Here is a 13,433-nt window from a genome sequence, read left to right as displayed (position 1 = left end):
TATGAGCAATGGAAATTGATTTAAAAAGCCAAGAACTGGATTGTTCAGAGTCAAGAAACCTAATTTTACTATTTTAAAGGCTACAGTACATTAACTATTTAATAATAAAAGCTTTACACAGTCACAGTTTTGCAGTTCACATACATCTGTGCTCCCAGAGCAGGTATAAGGATACATTTCAGGTTTCCTTCTCAGAAGCCAATTCCACCGGTGTGCCAGAAAAGGCCACAAGCCCTGGATTCAACCTGGCTGGGTGAAGGAGCCCAGCTGCCTGCGCTGCTGTTCTGAGAACAGCTCACTCCTGCTCCTGGATCCCACAGCCATCGAGCTCCCACCTAGGCACAGGCCTTTCACAGGGTTTTTGCCACCCCTCTCTGACATTGCCAGGCTGAAGGCAGAGCAGGAGATCACCTTAGAAACTAACTGGGCCCTTTCCCCTCCCACTGGGCTACCAGTGTATGAGTGGGGATCAAAGTATTGTCTGTGGCTCAGAGTATTTGTTGCTCCACATCCGTGTAGGAACAATAAGCAGATTCATTCTCTGAGCCAGTATAGTAAATATGGCATTAGTCTTCTCTTCATGGCTCTTGGGAAACATTTATGAAGGATTGAGCTGGAGATCACCACATTAACACTAAGGATCATTTCCATGGAGGAAGCCTTTCATTCCTTGCATATGTTTTAACTGTTGAGGTCCTCTAATGGGGGTGGTTGTCAATCACCATTTAGGATTTTTTGGTACTGAGGCTGAAGCATGTTTGTATCCTACCAAGTGATGGCAATCTGTATTGAATATTTGGCACTGACTATTTTAAAGCTGGAAGTGTGCCAAAGGTGGGAGCTATACATAACTTTTATAAATATTTTAACCCCTCTAGTAAATTTGAAAACGTGTTTTAGATGGCAAATAACCAACGAAGCGATACGTTATAAAATCAGAAATAAAAAGATAATTTGTCAAGTATCATAAATATAAAAAACTAAGCTTTGAGTTACCCCTAATGTGTTCCCCGCCCCCACCTCCTCTGTTTAGACCTTCATTGTTTGCAGCGTGCTTTTGAAATATCTCAGGGATTCAGGTAGCATTATAAACAGTTAAAATTTTGCTGTTTCCATTCTTTCTCTTGCAAGATTAAGAGTACCTTGACAAAACTAATAACTAACATATTCTAAACAGCCAGGACCACACTGCTGTCAAATCAGTTGTATCAGTGTACACACTGAGCTGGGGATATGCAGAGGTTTAAGAGCGAGGAAAGGAGGAGAACTAGATTGGACTCCCAGTCCTTCCAGCTATAATCCCAGATTCAGCCCTAACATCTCACCCCTTTCTGTGATGACAAAGCATGGGGCAGAAATTTTCTCTAGGTCTTGGGTGTGTGTGGGGGGAGGGAGAGAAGGGAAGGAGATGAATAAGCTCCTGCATATTCCCCCTGTAAATCCTCTTCAGAGATAGCCCATGGCCCCAGGAGCCCATCCCTCTTATTTATAGCATCACAGCAGACAGAAGTCCCCTAGCTAAGATGAAGAGAGACAGCTAGGCTTGGTCAAGCCACTCTGACCACCCTTTTGGACTAAGTAGTTTGTCTCCTCTGAAATGACAGCCTTCTTTTGTCATATAGCACAAGTGGTAGAAGTCTGTACTGCACAGATAAGAGCTCGCACCTTGTTGATGTTGCATCATGTAGAGGTTTATTAAAGCTGTACTTAATAAAACCTAGAAAATTATATACAAAAATCCTAAATATTTAGGTTACAAAATCAAGCAAGTAAAAGTTAGGAAATGCCAGATTTACGATTGCCTTTGCAGCCTTAATTATGCCTCTTTGTACATGTGCATTTTGATACAATCTTTAATTACAAAATCAAATATGGTTTTTCCTCAATGTCCCTGCCTCATTCACTGCACAAAAAGGACATGCAGGGGGGACAGAATTAAGGTTGCAGTGGTATCTGTTCACTTTCAAGTGTTCAAGTGCCTGACTTCATAATATAAATAACTCTTTCTTAATATAGTTTATTTAAGTAATAGCTATATTAATTTTGGGGTGTCTTTTTTTTTACCTCACAAGGATGCTATGTGGATTAATTAATGCATGTACAAGGGCTTTGAAGCCATAGTGTGCCATGGGAGTGCTAAGTATTTTTCAGTGGGTAACTCTTACGGTCATTCTCATGCAAGTGAATGGGAGGTTTGAATGGTCAAGGATTAAGGAGTTTCCCATGGTAAAATGCACTAAGTGAGTCAAAAGACCCATAGTGTCATACCTGAACTATGTTCTAGCGGTGAACGAAAGTCAAGTACAGGCTGATTCTTTAGGATCTAACAAGTGAATTAGAGGTGCAGCATGGCCGCCAGATCAGTTTTGAAGTGTAGCCTATTAGACAAGTTGATGTGGGATTATAACCTTACCCATAATAGTAGCACTTGTGCTTAAAGTCCTTGTGCTTCTTGATTTAAAGTCTAGTGGAAGTGCTCCGGGTACCTTTCAAAGGTGCTGTGGGGTGCCACACGAAGTTAGCACTGCTAGGTGTGAAAATGTAATTCACAAATAAGCCAAGAGATTCTGCCCTGATGTGGTCTTTTTGAGCTCTTTCCAACAGAAGAATTACTCGATTTTTTCCAACAGGAGATAACTAAGATCTGACATTTCTGAAGGGTGCCTTGAAACTCTGTAGGGGTGTCTTTTCATTAAAAAAGTAGAGAACTGGTCTAGCCAATTCCAAACAGTATGTGGAAAAACATCATTTATGCTCTCTGCTTCCCTTGCACTAGTTGGTGCTGGATTATATACAACAGCAAAACACCATCTGGCCCTCGAGGCACCATCGTCCAGAGAGTTTTAAGTGTCTTGGGGAAGACTGAGGTGAGTGCATAATAGTATCTGAGCTCCTTTACTAGGGTTTATCTAAACATGACAGTGTTTCAAGCAGAATGGTTGTTCTGGACTGTCTCAATGTATGGGTATTACTTTTCAAGGAAAAGATGCATCTTATTTTGGTTCAGCTCAATCGGCCTCTAAAGTAGATAAAAGAACTTTTAAAAAAATTAGCTTTATTCTAAAATAAGTGTGCTGACAGGTGGAGTTATGGACTTACTCGGGGATGCCCAAGGCAGAATGTGTAGGCAAGCTTTTATTTCAGAGGCTAAGGACAGCAGGTACACTTTGTGTAAGGTGACCACTCCGTATGCTTCCAGGAATCCTGATGAGTGCACTTTTCATAACATGAAAAATAAGTAAAACTATTCGCACTGTAGTCTCATTCTCACAGCTATGGGACAGATTCATCCTAAGTGTAACTCTGACTCAGTGGGGTTACACCAGTACTGGACTTGTTTTAATGGGTCAAAACTATTCTTTCTCTGGCTTCCACAGGAAGATATTTCAAAAGAGCCAAACAATATCTCTCCTGTTCCACTGTGAATATCTGGTTTACTTCTTTATCCCTTAATGGAATGGTATCTTTGATTTCAATTTAAAATGGCATGTCATCATTTGAGGACATGCTGTGCAGTTTTAATGGATGTATACTACTTCGGTGCATTAGGGAAAAGCCACATGTTTGGAAAAAGACCAACAGGGATTGAGAAGGAGAATTCTGTTCCATATTTCCACTGGAAATTCAAATGTGGATGCATTTTGTCAAGCACACCACTTAGGTGAATTCTGTGTCAGGTCTCCATAGTACCTCATTGTGCACAATTTCATTCTCTTTAGGGCTACCTAAAATCGATTATTTTCAAGATGGATTGATTTAAGTTATAGCCTAATAACTAGCTCCACAGCTATGAGCAATTAAACTGTGAGATATTTTAGGACTCTGATCATATTTTGCCTTTAAGGTGACTAAGCTGGCATTTGATGACTAAGCTGGCATTTGCCTCCAACTTATGTGTCTACTACCTCAGAAGCAACCTTGTTTCTTACATACTTTAGAAAAATTATTCTATTCCATAGTGCTCTCATTCTGGCATGTGCAGCTGGCAGTTGTCGCACCTCTAGAGGGCTATACTGTTCTGCTGAGTCCAATCTGATCCTACTCGGTGAAATTCTCCCAGTGGGCTGAGGCATGGGCAGCCTAATGTACCTGTAGCCTATCACAATTAGTCTGACCTGCTAAGGGAGAGGTGCCCTGATCAGATTCAGCTCACTCAGGGGAGGTACCTACCCATGCCCCTTACTGACAGACGACTGCATTGACTTCACTATAAATAAAAGGAGAAAATCGGCGGTGGTGGGGCTGCCCATCTTTTGCCTACTGATGGTTAAAGCATTGCCCCAGGAAGTGGGAAATAAGTTCTAGTCCCACCCCACACATCTGGATGGGTATGAACTCGCATAGCCTATGCCACAAAACAGCATCCTGACAAGTAGGCATGGCCTTGGCAAGGTTGAAAGCACCTCCAGCCTTCTTATTGATCTGGACCACTGGGTAAAAAGGAATACAAAAGTCCTGGGGTAAAAGGTAAAGTTCTGGGCGCCACACTTCAAGAAGGATGCGGAGAAGATTGAGAGAGTCCAGAGAAGAGCTGCTCGTATGATTGGAGGCCTGAAGACCAAGCCATACTTGTGAGGAAAGGCTGACAAATATGGGACTGTTCAGCCTAGAAAAGAGAAGACTTTGGGGGGATTTGGTGGCAGCTTACAAATGTATCAGGGATGATCATCAGGGGCTAGGCAAACAACTATTCACCAAAGTGCCCCAGGGGAAAACCAGGAGCATAAACTCCTAGAAGAAAGTTTCAGGCTGGATATAAAGGAAAACTTCTTCCTGGTTCGTGTGACCAGACTCTGGAACAGACTTCTAGTGGGTGTGGTGCAGGCACTTACCCTGGAGATCTTCAAAAGGAGACTGGATGCACACCTTGCTGGGGTTATTTGACCCCAGCAGTCTTTCCTGCCCAGAGCAGGGGGGCTGGACCCAATAATCTCACGAGGTCCCTTCCAGCCCTAAACTTCTGTGAATCTGTAAGGTGACCAGGCATCCTGTTTTCATTAGGACAGTCCCATTTTAAACGCCTGTCCCAGGGATCCCATCAGTGCATTAAAATGAAGTTTTTTTGCCAGGATGGGTTTAAAATGCCGATTTCCCGATGTAAACGGAACTGCTCCCTGCCCCTGCTCTCTCCCCCACCCCCTCCCTTCCATTTAGCTAGGACTGGAGTTTGGAGGCAGCTGAGAAGACCCGTGAGCTGGGAGGGAGTGTAGTGTCCTGTTTTGTGGGCAGAAAAATATGGTCACCCTACCAGAAGGAGGGCATATAAATGGGACTATGACTCTGTAGCCTAGTGCTGTGGGCATACAGCACAAAGTGGAATGCCTTGGCCCGTGCTTCCGATGCTGGCTATTCTTCTCTTTTCATCCAACAAATGTTTAATACAAAATGCATAAGGAGCTTTTCAGCCTAACATAGACTTGCATAAGGAATTCTAGCTGCTGTACAGGGCAGAAAAGGATCATATTTATTAACATGGATGCTTAAAAGCTAAATGCCACTTCAAGGTAAACTAGGGTTTGAAGATAAGTACCCTCAACTTCCGTTAGATTCATTACTGTTTGAGGTGCTCCCTGCTCAGTGAATTTTTCACAAGACTGAGCTGTATTTTCCATACTGACAAGAAGTCTCTGTGGGTGCATCTACGCATGCACTTTACTGCAGAGCTGACTAATTAGCTCCGCAGGAAAGTATCACCATCTACGTATACACCCGTATTAGGGTGCAGTAAATTAATTAACTCCACTTCAGAATAATAATGTCTGGAGCAAATACTATCCTATGGTGGAGTCATTTAGTGCACCAAAACTCGCATGTAGATGGTGACTGGGGCTGGCTGGGGCACAAGGGTACCATAGTGCAGGGGCTGCCTGCTGGCTAGCCCTGCACTGTAGCACCCTTGTACCCCAGCCAGCCCCTCCTTCACCTGACTACTGCTTGGGGCTGACCCTCCCAGACACCCTGCCGTCCTAGGGCTATTCCATCCTGACTCAAATTGCTGTATTCCCAGGCACATGTGCAAATGTTGCACCCGGGAGCACCTGACTCCAGGGTGAACTGCACCAGAGTTTATTCAGTCGGGGTAACTGAACATGTAGATAAACCCTGCGTGTCAACTTTGCAATACAAACAGGTTTTTTTTAAAGTACATCCCATTAAAACACCATTCTGTATAGAATTTCATTTTCAAGGGAGCATTTCCATGTGTTCTGGTTTTTCACTGCTGCAGTTTGTCAGATAAAAATTTAGATTTGAGTCAAACTCTAGCCAAGTTGATGTCCTTCAGTTTATCCCAGTTAAGTAAATGGGCATATGTAGGTAGTTATGGAAATGTATAGGTGGTGATGACAGCTTGACTAGGAGTGCAAAATGTACAATAAAGCAATCGGTTCTAAAAATTTCAGCAAGAGATCTTTAATATTTCCTGAAGTACTAGCATCTGGAAAATGAAACAGTTCTCCACAGAAAAAAAAGTTTTTAAAATATTAGATTTTGTGAGGGAAGATTATAAAATAATATGGCTTTAGGGCTATATCACGTTTGATTGTACATAAGCCAGACAACCATAAACTTTATTACTGTTTTTCTATCTTTCTGTCTACTTTTCATGTATAGCTACAATTTCAAAGACCAAAATACAAATCTGGTAGCAATTTTCAGCTTTTATCATGAAGCGGACCACTGAAAAATAGAGATATTTAGAATTATTTAAAATTGCTCCATGAACCTCTGATTTATAGAAGCTAATTATTTCATACAGCAAAAGCAAAAATTCTATTTTAAGTGGCTGGGCTCCTGCAGGAGTTCAATGTGTAGATGAGTGTTGTCAGTGACAGTTCCATGTGTTGCTATTTACAGAATTAGGCCATTTATTTGTTAATAAAGCTAACTGGTCTATAACAGGTTGGTTTTTTTTCTTGTCGTGTTTAAAATTTATCTAAAATTAAAGATATTAAACAGCCTTTCTTTTCTTGCTTGCTTTCTTTTTTTTAAAATTGGAATTACACATAACTTCCATAAAGCAAGTGGTCACTGGTAAACAGATGATGTTTGTTAATAAAGCATCATCAGAGTTATTTTGCTGTTTTAAGTGAAAGGGTAAATTCTAGTATCACTGTTGTAATGCTTGCATAGGATATTTTTAATTGTAGGATCATAGGAATGTGGGGCTGGAAGGGACCTCACAAGGTCATCCAGTGCAGCCCCTTGCTCAAGGCAGGATTATCCATGACTAAACCATACCAGCCACGTGTCTGTTCAACCTGCTTTTGATAGTATCTGTTTATTTTCCCATCTAAGTATAGTATTTCTAACGTATGAATAATCTTTAAAAATCTCATTGGTATTTTTCATGAAAAAAAATCAAACATGGGACGAGAAGGAAATTTATGGATCAGCTAGTCCAGTCTCCTCTAAGTACAAACACCATATAATTCCTTTTAGAAACTGACCAAGCTGCCTCTTAAAATGCGTTAGGCTTTTTGGTCCAGTACTATTAGAAGGATATCCTAGAATTTCATTCCTTTGCCTGATTCCTTTTAATTTACAGCGTACATTTGTTCCTGACCAGTTTATTCCTCTTTGTTCTTATTCCAGCCTTACTTTATAACTTAAGTAGTTCTTGCTACCTGATGTCTATTCATGATATATTTATAGGAACTCTTGATAGGAACAGTCATATTTCCTCCAAGCCTTCAGTTTGCTAGGCTTAACAAGTCAATCTCTTATAGATCCCTCTTGTGGGATAGACTCTTCGTTCTGCTACTTGTTTTAGTAGCTTTCTTTACACCTGTTCAGTCTGAAGTACTTTTTCTAGTGAATATGGGTGACCAAAAGTTCTGTTCAGTGATCCAGTGTCATAAATAATTATATCTCTCTACTGGAAATAGCTAAGTTGATTCATCCTAGGTTCATACTCGCCTTTTTCATAATTGTTGGAAACTCTAGTTAGTCTCAGATAAAGCAATAACCACAAGTCTTCCTCCTATGTTTCAAGCCAATGTGTTTACAGTTTATAGCAAAAATACTTGTTAGTAGACCCAAATGCGTGATCTGGCATTATGTCCCACTAAATTTACCTCTATCCACAACTTTAAACTGTTCCATTAATCAGAATCTTTGAATTGTTTCTATATGACATTCCCAATTTCCTTGGTTTTGACAATACCTCCCAACTTTGTGTCATCAGCAAATATTATCATCATATCTTACTTTTTGTAGTAAGGATATAAATGACATTATTATATAAAAAAAATTATTTTTTTATGAATTCCATCGGTTGTTCTCCACAGTTCTCCTTTCAGTAAAAGCCCTTGGCATCTCAACTTTTGCTAACTATATCATTTTTTTCTCCAGTTTCACTAACAGTTTCCTGTGTCAACCATAGAAAATGCTTGCTCGCTTCCTTCCTTCCTAGTTTCATAGTTGTTAGGGGCTGGAGAGGGACATTGGCTTTATCTGCCACCCTTCCCAACAGAGGCTTAGGGTGGCTTATAAAAAGAGAACAGAATACCTTCTAAAACAGGGGAATGAACAAAAGAACAAGATAATATAAAGGGAAACTAAGATGTGATACATCTAAAGCTTCAAGTTCAAAATGATGTTTCCAATACTTGATGCAATGGCACGATTCAGCTGCTTTCAGTCAAATTAATCACATATCTCAGAAAAGAAGCTGCTCTACATATATAACTCCCTTCTCTATCTGGCTTCTCCACATTGGTTTGTGCAACCCATACTTCAAAGAGGGTTGTCCCAAATAATAGAGGCATTACAGTATAAAAAAGGATGACACTAGTAAATTTGTTAAATTTTTCCAAACTTGTCAGGCTGCAAAAATTGTGGGAATTAGAGAATTAAAAAGATGGTGATATAGTTAGCCAAAAAATATTGATAAAGGAAGGGGAAACGTAAGTGCCTGTTCAATTTCCACCCATACAGGAGAGACTTCTCAGTTATCAGTTATACAGGACATCGCCCGTCTTACTAAGAAGGCCTTGTGATATAGCCAAAGGTTTGGAAAATGAAAGCCACCCCTTTCAACTGGTAGTTGCACCTTTTTCAATGAAAGTGAAGCCCTTTTATCCTCTTCCTATAGAAACCTGCTAAACGTTTGGTTGATTTTTATCAAAATAGGATTGTGGGATTACAAATAGTAGCTTACATAATAGATAAATTAGTTGAGGTTATGCATTCATTTTTTAAATATTATCATGTCCCCACAAGGATTTTTCCAGACTGCTCCACATATTCAGATCCTGTAATGCAATACTGAAAATCTGAAAGTTTTGCTGGACAATAATGTTAATGTTCTTAGATATTTTAATACTCAGCTGGCATTTATGGAGAGAGTCACATGTAACTAAATTATCACTCCATGTACACTTTTACTTTTCCTCTTCTGTCCTCCCCATTTTTTATCCTTCCTTCCCTTCTTGCCCTTTCTTTTTTCCCTTTCTCTCTCTCTCTTCCCATTTAATGATTATTGCTTATGACAGTCATGTAAGTAGTGCAAGTTGATATCTGTAGTAGATATAAATTTCTGATTTTTGTTGCTTTTAAAAATCCATATTTTTTTAATGGACTAGAATATCAGCATAAAACAGAAACCCCTGAAGTCTGATGAGATTAGACCTACAGCATTTTTCTTGTCTAAAAATTAGATAACTTATCAAAGAAAGATGTAAGATTAGTTTAACATTATCTTTTTTTGGTAAATATCTGTTATATTTTATCATGCTTTTCATTTACCTCCGTGTTTTTAATTTTCTTTCCTACAGATTCATTGTAAAACAGTTCATAGTGATACCTAACTAATGTGTCTGTGTTTGCTTTCTTCAGCTTCCTTAAATATAGGAACTAGTGCCCCTGATTTTATAGATTTATTAAAAATCTTGCTGCCACCCTAGTGGTTTCTTGTGCCGGTTCTTTTAGTATTCTGGGACAGAGCTGATCTGGGCTTTTCAACTGGAATGCACTAATTTTGTTTCCACCTCAGATAAGATTATTTCCAGATCTGTAAATTCATTCTGATTAGTAATCCTGCCAATATCTCCATGTTGTATACCAAATTTTACTAAGAAAATGTTTTCAGCTATACCTAGATTATTTTTAATCTTGATTCCAAGTTTATTGCATAGTAGTTCTGCTTCCTCTCTTATTCTCATTTTATTTACATGATTTCTTTTCTAATATTATTTTTCAAATTCTACCTCAGTATGACTTCTGGCAAATTTTACATCTCTAGACACTATTGTTTTCTTTGCTGTCCAGTCCTTCTTTTCCAGTCCTTAGTGGGTCTCCACTTAGGATTGCTATCCTTATTTGAGGTGGTTGGTCTTTCAGGAAGAACTGTAGCCCTGTCCAACATGTTCTTTTTCCAGATCTTTCAGTATCTTGAAGGAGTGGCCTATAATCATCCACCATAACATCATGGAGAATAAAGTTTGAATTCATTTTAGTATTTTGGAAAGACACAGGTGTCCTTATCTGGAGTTAATATCAGCTGAACATCTTAGATCAAGAAAAGCTTTCTAAGGGAAGGTAAAAGAAGCACACACTCTGTTTTAGGGCTTGGCCAGCTATGCAGATTAATTTGGTTTCCCTGTCTCCATGCAGGAGTTATCTAGTTACAGGGTCTGCTTGGTGATGATGGACTAATGGACTAGAGCTAACCTTTTTAAAGAGACATTCAGTGCACCACAAGCTCTGTTCAAACAAGTTTACCAAATCAATTCTGAACTAAGCTTATCAATATTATATTTAGATTGAAGCATCCTCTTTATAAGGATGGAATAAGAAGCATTTAGCTGTTCATCATTAATGAAGGCACATTGCTTGTTCTTTTTATTTGCAAAAGCAACAAAAAAAGGATGCCTCTTCTGAAGTGGTATTGGTCATCAGTGAGCATAAACATGCAGCTGCTGTATGACTGAGTGATAAAAAACTGTTGGCCAATTCATTGGAGGTGACATGTTTATACTCAAGGCCAAGTATCATAAAAATAAATGCTTGGCTCTGCATTTCAGCTATATGAGACACACCACCAAACGCATAGTACTGACTGGAACTAAATGACTCTTATGTATAGTTTTGGTTAGCTGAAGTCATAGACTATATAAAAGAGAAATATGAGACAGAAGACACAATTCCAGTTGTCATAATCTCTAACCTCACAGATTTTATAAGACAAATGGCTTCAAATAGTCTAAGGCCAAGGGGGAAGTTCACAACATTTTATAAAGCTTGCTTGGAAATTGCCAAGATAGATGGCATATTCTTGTCTCATGCATCATTTGTAAGGACTCTTAGAGAGAGTCTGTAAGATTTAATAGTATATTCCCCCCAGCAGAATGATTTAACCTAGCTGAACACTACTTGAGGGCTCTATATGGACAGAGAAAGATTTCATTATTACTATTATTTACTATTTATATAATAATAGTGCTTAGGTAACCAGGATGGGATCACAATTCAGGGAACAGAGGGGACAACACAATTCCATATAAACATATAAGAAAATGTAACCTTTCTCAGAGTAGTTTACTATCTACATAAAGGAAGGTAATGTGAAAAAGAAATGGAAGTAAGGGTAGAAAATATGTGAAGACAAGAGTGAAAGGGATAAGTAGTTGTGCAGATTTGTCATTTCCACAATTACATACTCGAATCAAGTGCATGCAATAGTACTTGACAAGACATAAAGACAAAAGAGTAAGAAGTGCCATCTCTGACAAGGGCAAGCAGGTTTTAGTGAGTCTGCTTCTCTACATTTTTTCTGATGCAGATCAAATATTTTCAAGGTTAAGTAAAATGGATTGTGATGCTCTTCACTTTAGTAAGATAATTTTACTAATCCTGTTAATAACTGATGATAATTTCAATGGATGTTTCAAATTTACCACAATAGTTTTCTAGGGAACTTTTTTTTAAACATGTGTGCCAAAATTTAGGAGGTCAGTGATAAAATCCCAGATTTTGTTTCAAATATTTTGAAATGGACAGACAGAGGTAGACAGCATGGTTAGGTATAGTTTAGAATGTTTTTCCCTCTCTCCAGCACACGTCTTTTCAATGACACGCGCTTTTACCACTGTTTCTTTGATGTAATCACCACAGATTTATCACAATGATTTATCCTTTTTAGTTGGTTGGAATGGCATACTACCCAGGAGAAGATAAAGAGTAAAGCTGCCAAAATCTACTCATGATTCACTTAAATTAACTTATTTTGACTTGGTTAAAGATGAGGGCTTAAGTTTACTGGAAGGAATGTTTAAAGAATGTAAATTGCAAAGTTGCATATATTATATGTGGAAACCAAATTTTAAATTATATTCGAACTGGAAGTAGAGGCATTTGCATCCTATTGGGAAAGAGAACAGTTCTATATGGCATATGAGACTAATCGCAATTAGCAAACAGGCCAAATTTCAAATACAATGCACTGAATATTCTTGCCAGAAATTAATTGACTAAAATAATAAAATTAAATAAACACAAGGGATAGTTTGGAATAATAAATAATACATAAGAGGAAATGGCAGCATGGCCATGACCAATTGTGACCACAAAAAGTGCTAAAATTGTTAGGGAAAAGCATTAATTGTGAATTGTTGTCTCAGCTGTAATGAAACAAAATGCTCATAGTAAAAAGGAATAGCAAATACTTGCTCTGGCCTGGTTCATAGTCTTCCAAAGAAAAGCTTTTAATAGGATCTGTTATTTGTCAGGTCTTTTCAGAACCAACGTGAAGAGAAAGAGAGAAGAATTGAGGCTGGTATATAATAAGGATGGGGGTCAAGATTAAAAATAATTTAAATGCTGCACTCCACCTAAATGAAAATTTCACTAAGGATGATGATGTAGAACATGTGAGCAGGCCTGCTAATGAGAATGAGTGTATACATACGGAAATGATCATATTTAATGTGGAAGCAGAATGGAAAGCTTAAGGAGCCCAAGTTGGAGAGACCAGATAGTTTCTATCCCAGCATACTGAAAGAACTGGCCCACTGGCTACACAAATGCTCTTAGTGTGGGAAACAAGCAGGAGGAACTTACCTCCTGCTAGCTGACACCAACCCAGACATAGTAGGGCTCACAGAAACATGGTGGGACCCAATGCATGACTGGGCGGTGAATATCAAGAGCTATAGGCTGTACAGGAGGGACAGGACAGGGAGGAAAGGTGGAGGTGTGGCGCTCTACATCAAGGAGGAATACACATCCTCATCAAGTAGCACAGGGTCAGAGGAGGGGCACACTGAAGTGCTCTGGGTTAGAATACAAGGCAGTCAAGGGGAAAGGGATTTAACGGTGGGGGTCTACTACAGACCACCCAACCAAGGGGAAGAGCTAGACCAGGAATTCTTAAGTCAGCTCACGGAGGCAGTTAGGTCAAAAGACATGGTCATCATGGGTGACCTGAACTTTCC

The 13,433-nt window shown here is 39.1% G+C and overlaps 1 long non-coding RNA gene across 1 annotated transcript in view; it reads left to right on the top strand.

Annotated features, from left to right (window-relative positions):
* The first annotated feature begins 7,159 nt into the window (after window positions 1-7,159).
* Window positions 7,160-13,433, top strand: part of LOC109298278 — a 21,538-nt gene continuing 15,264 nt past the window's right edge. Inside the window, exon 1 of the long non-coding RNA XR_002097577.1 lies at window positions 7,160-7,277. This is a non-coding gene — a long non-coding RNA (uncharacterized LOC109298278). The remainder of the gene's footprint in view (window positions 7,278-13,433) is intronic.

This window comes from Gavialis gangeticus, unplaced genomic scaffold (assembly GCF_001723915.1).
Source record: "Gavialis gangeticus isolate Ggan-Ray unplaced genomic scaffold, GavGan_comp1, whole genome shotgun sequence".
NCBI classification, from domain to species: domain Eukaryota; kingdom Metazoa; phylum Chordata; order Crocodylia; family Gavialidae; genus Gavialis; species Gavialis gangeticus.
The sequence above is the reverse complement of the archived record's forward strand: the minus strand, read 5'-3'. Positions and strand labels throughout refer to the sequence as shown.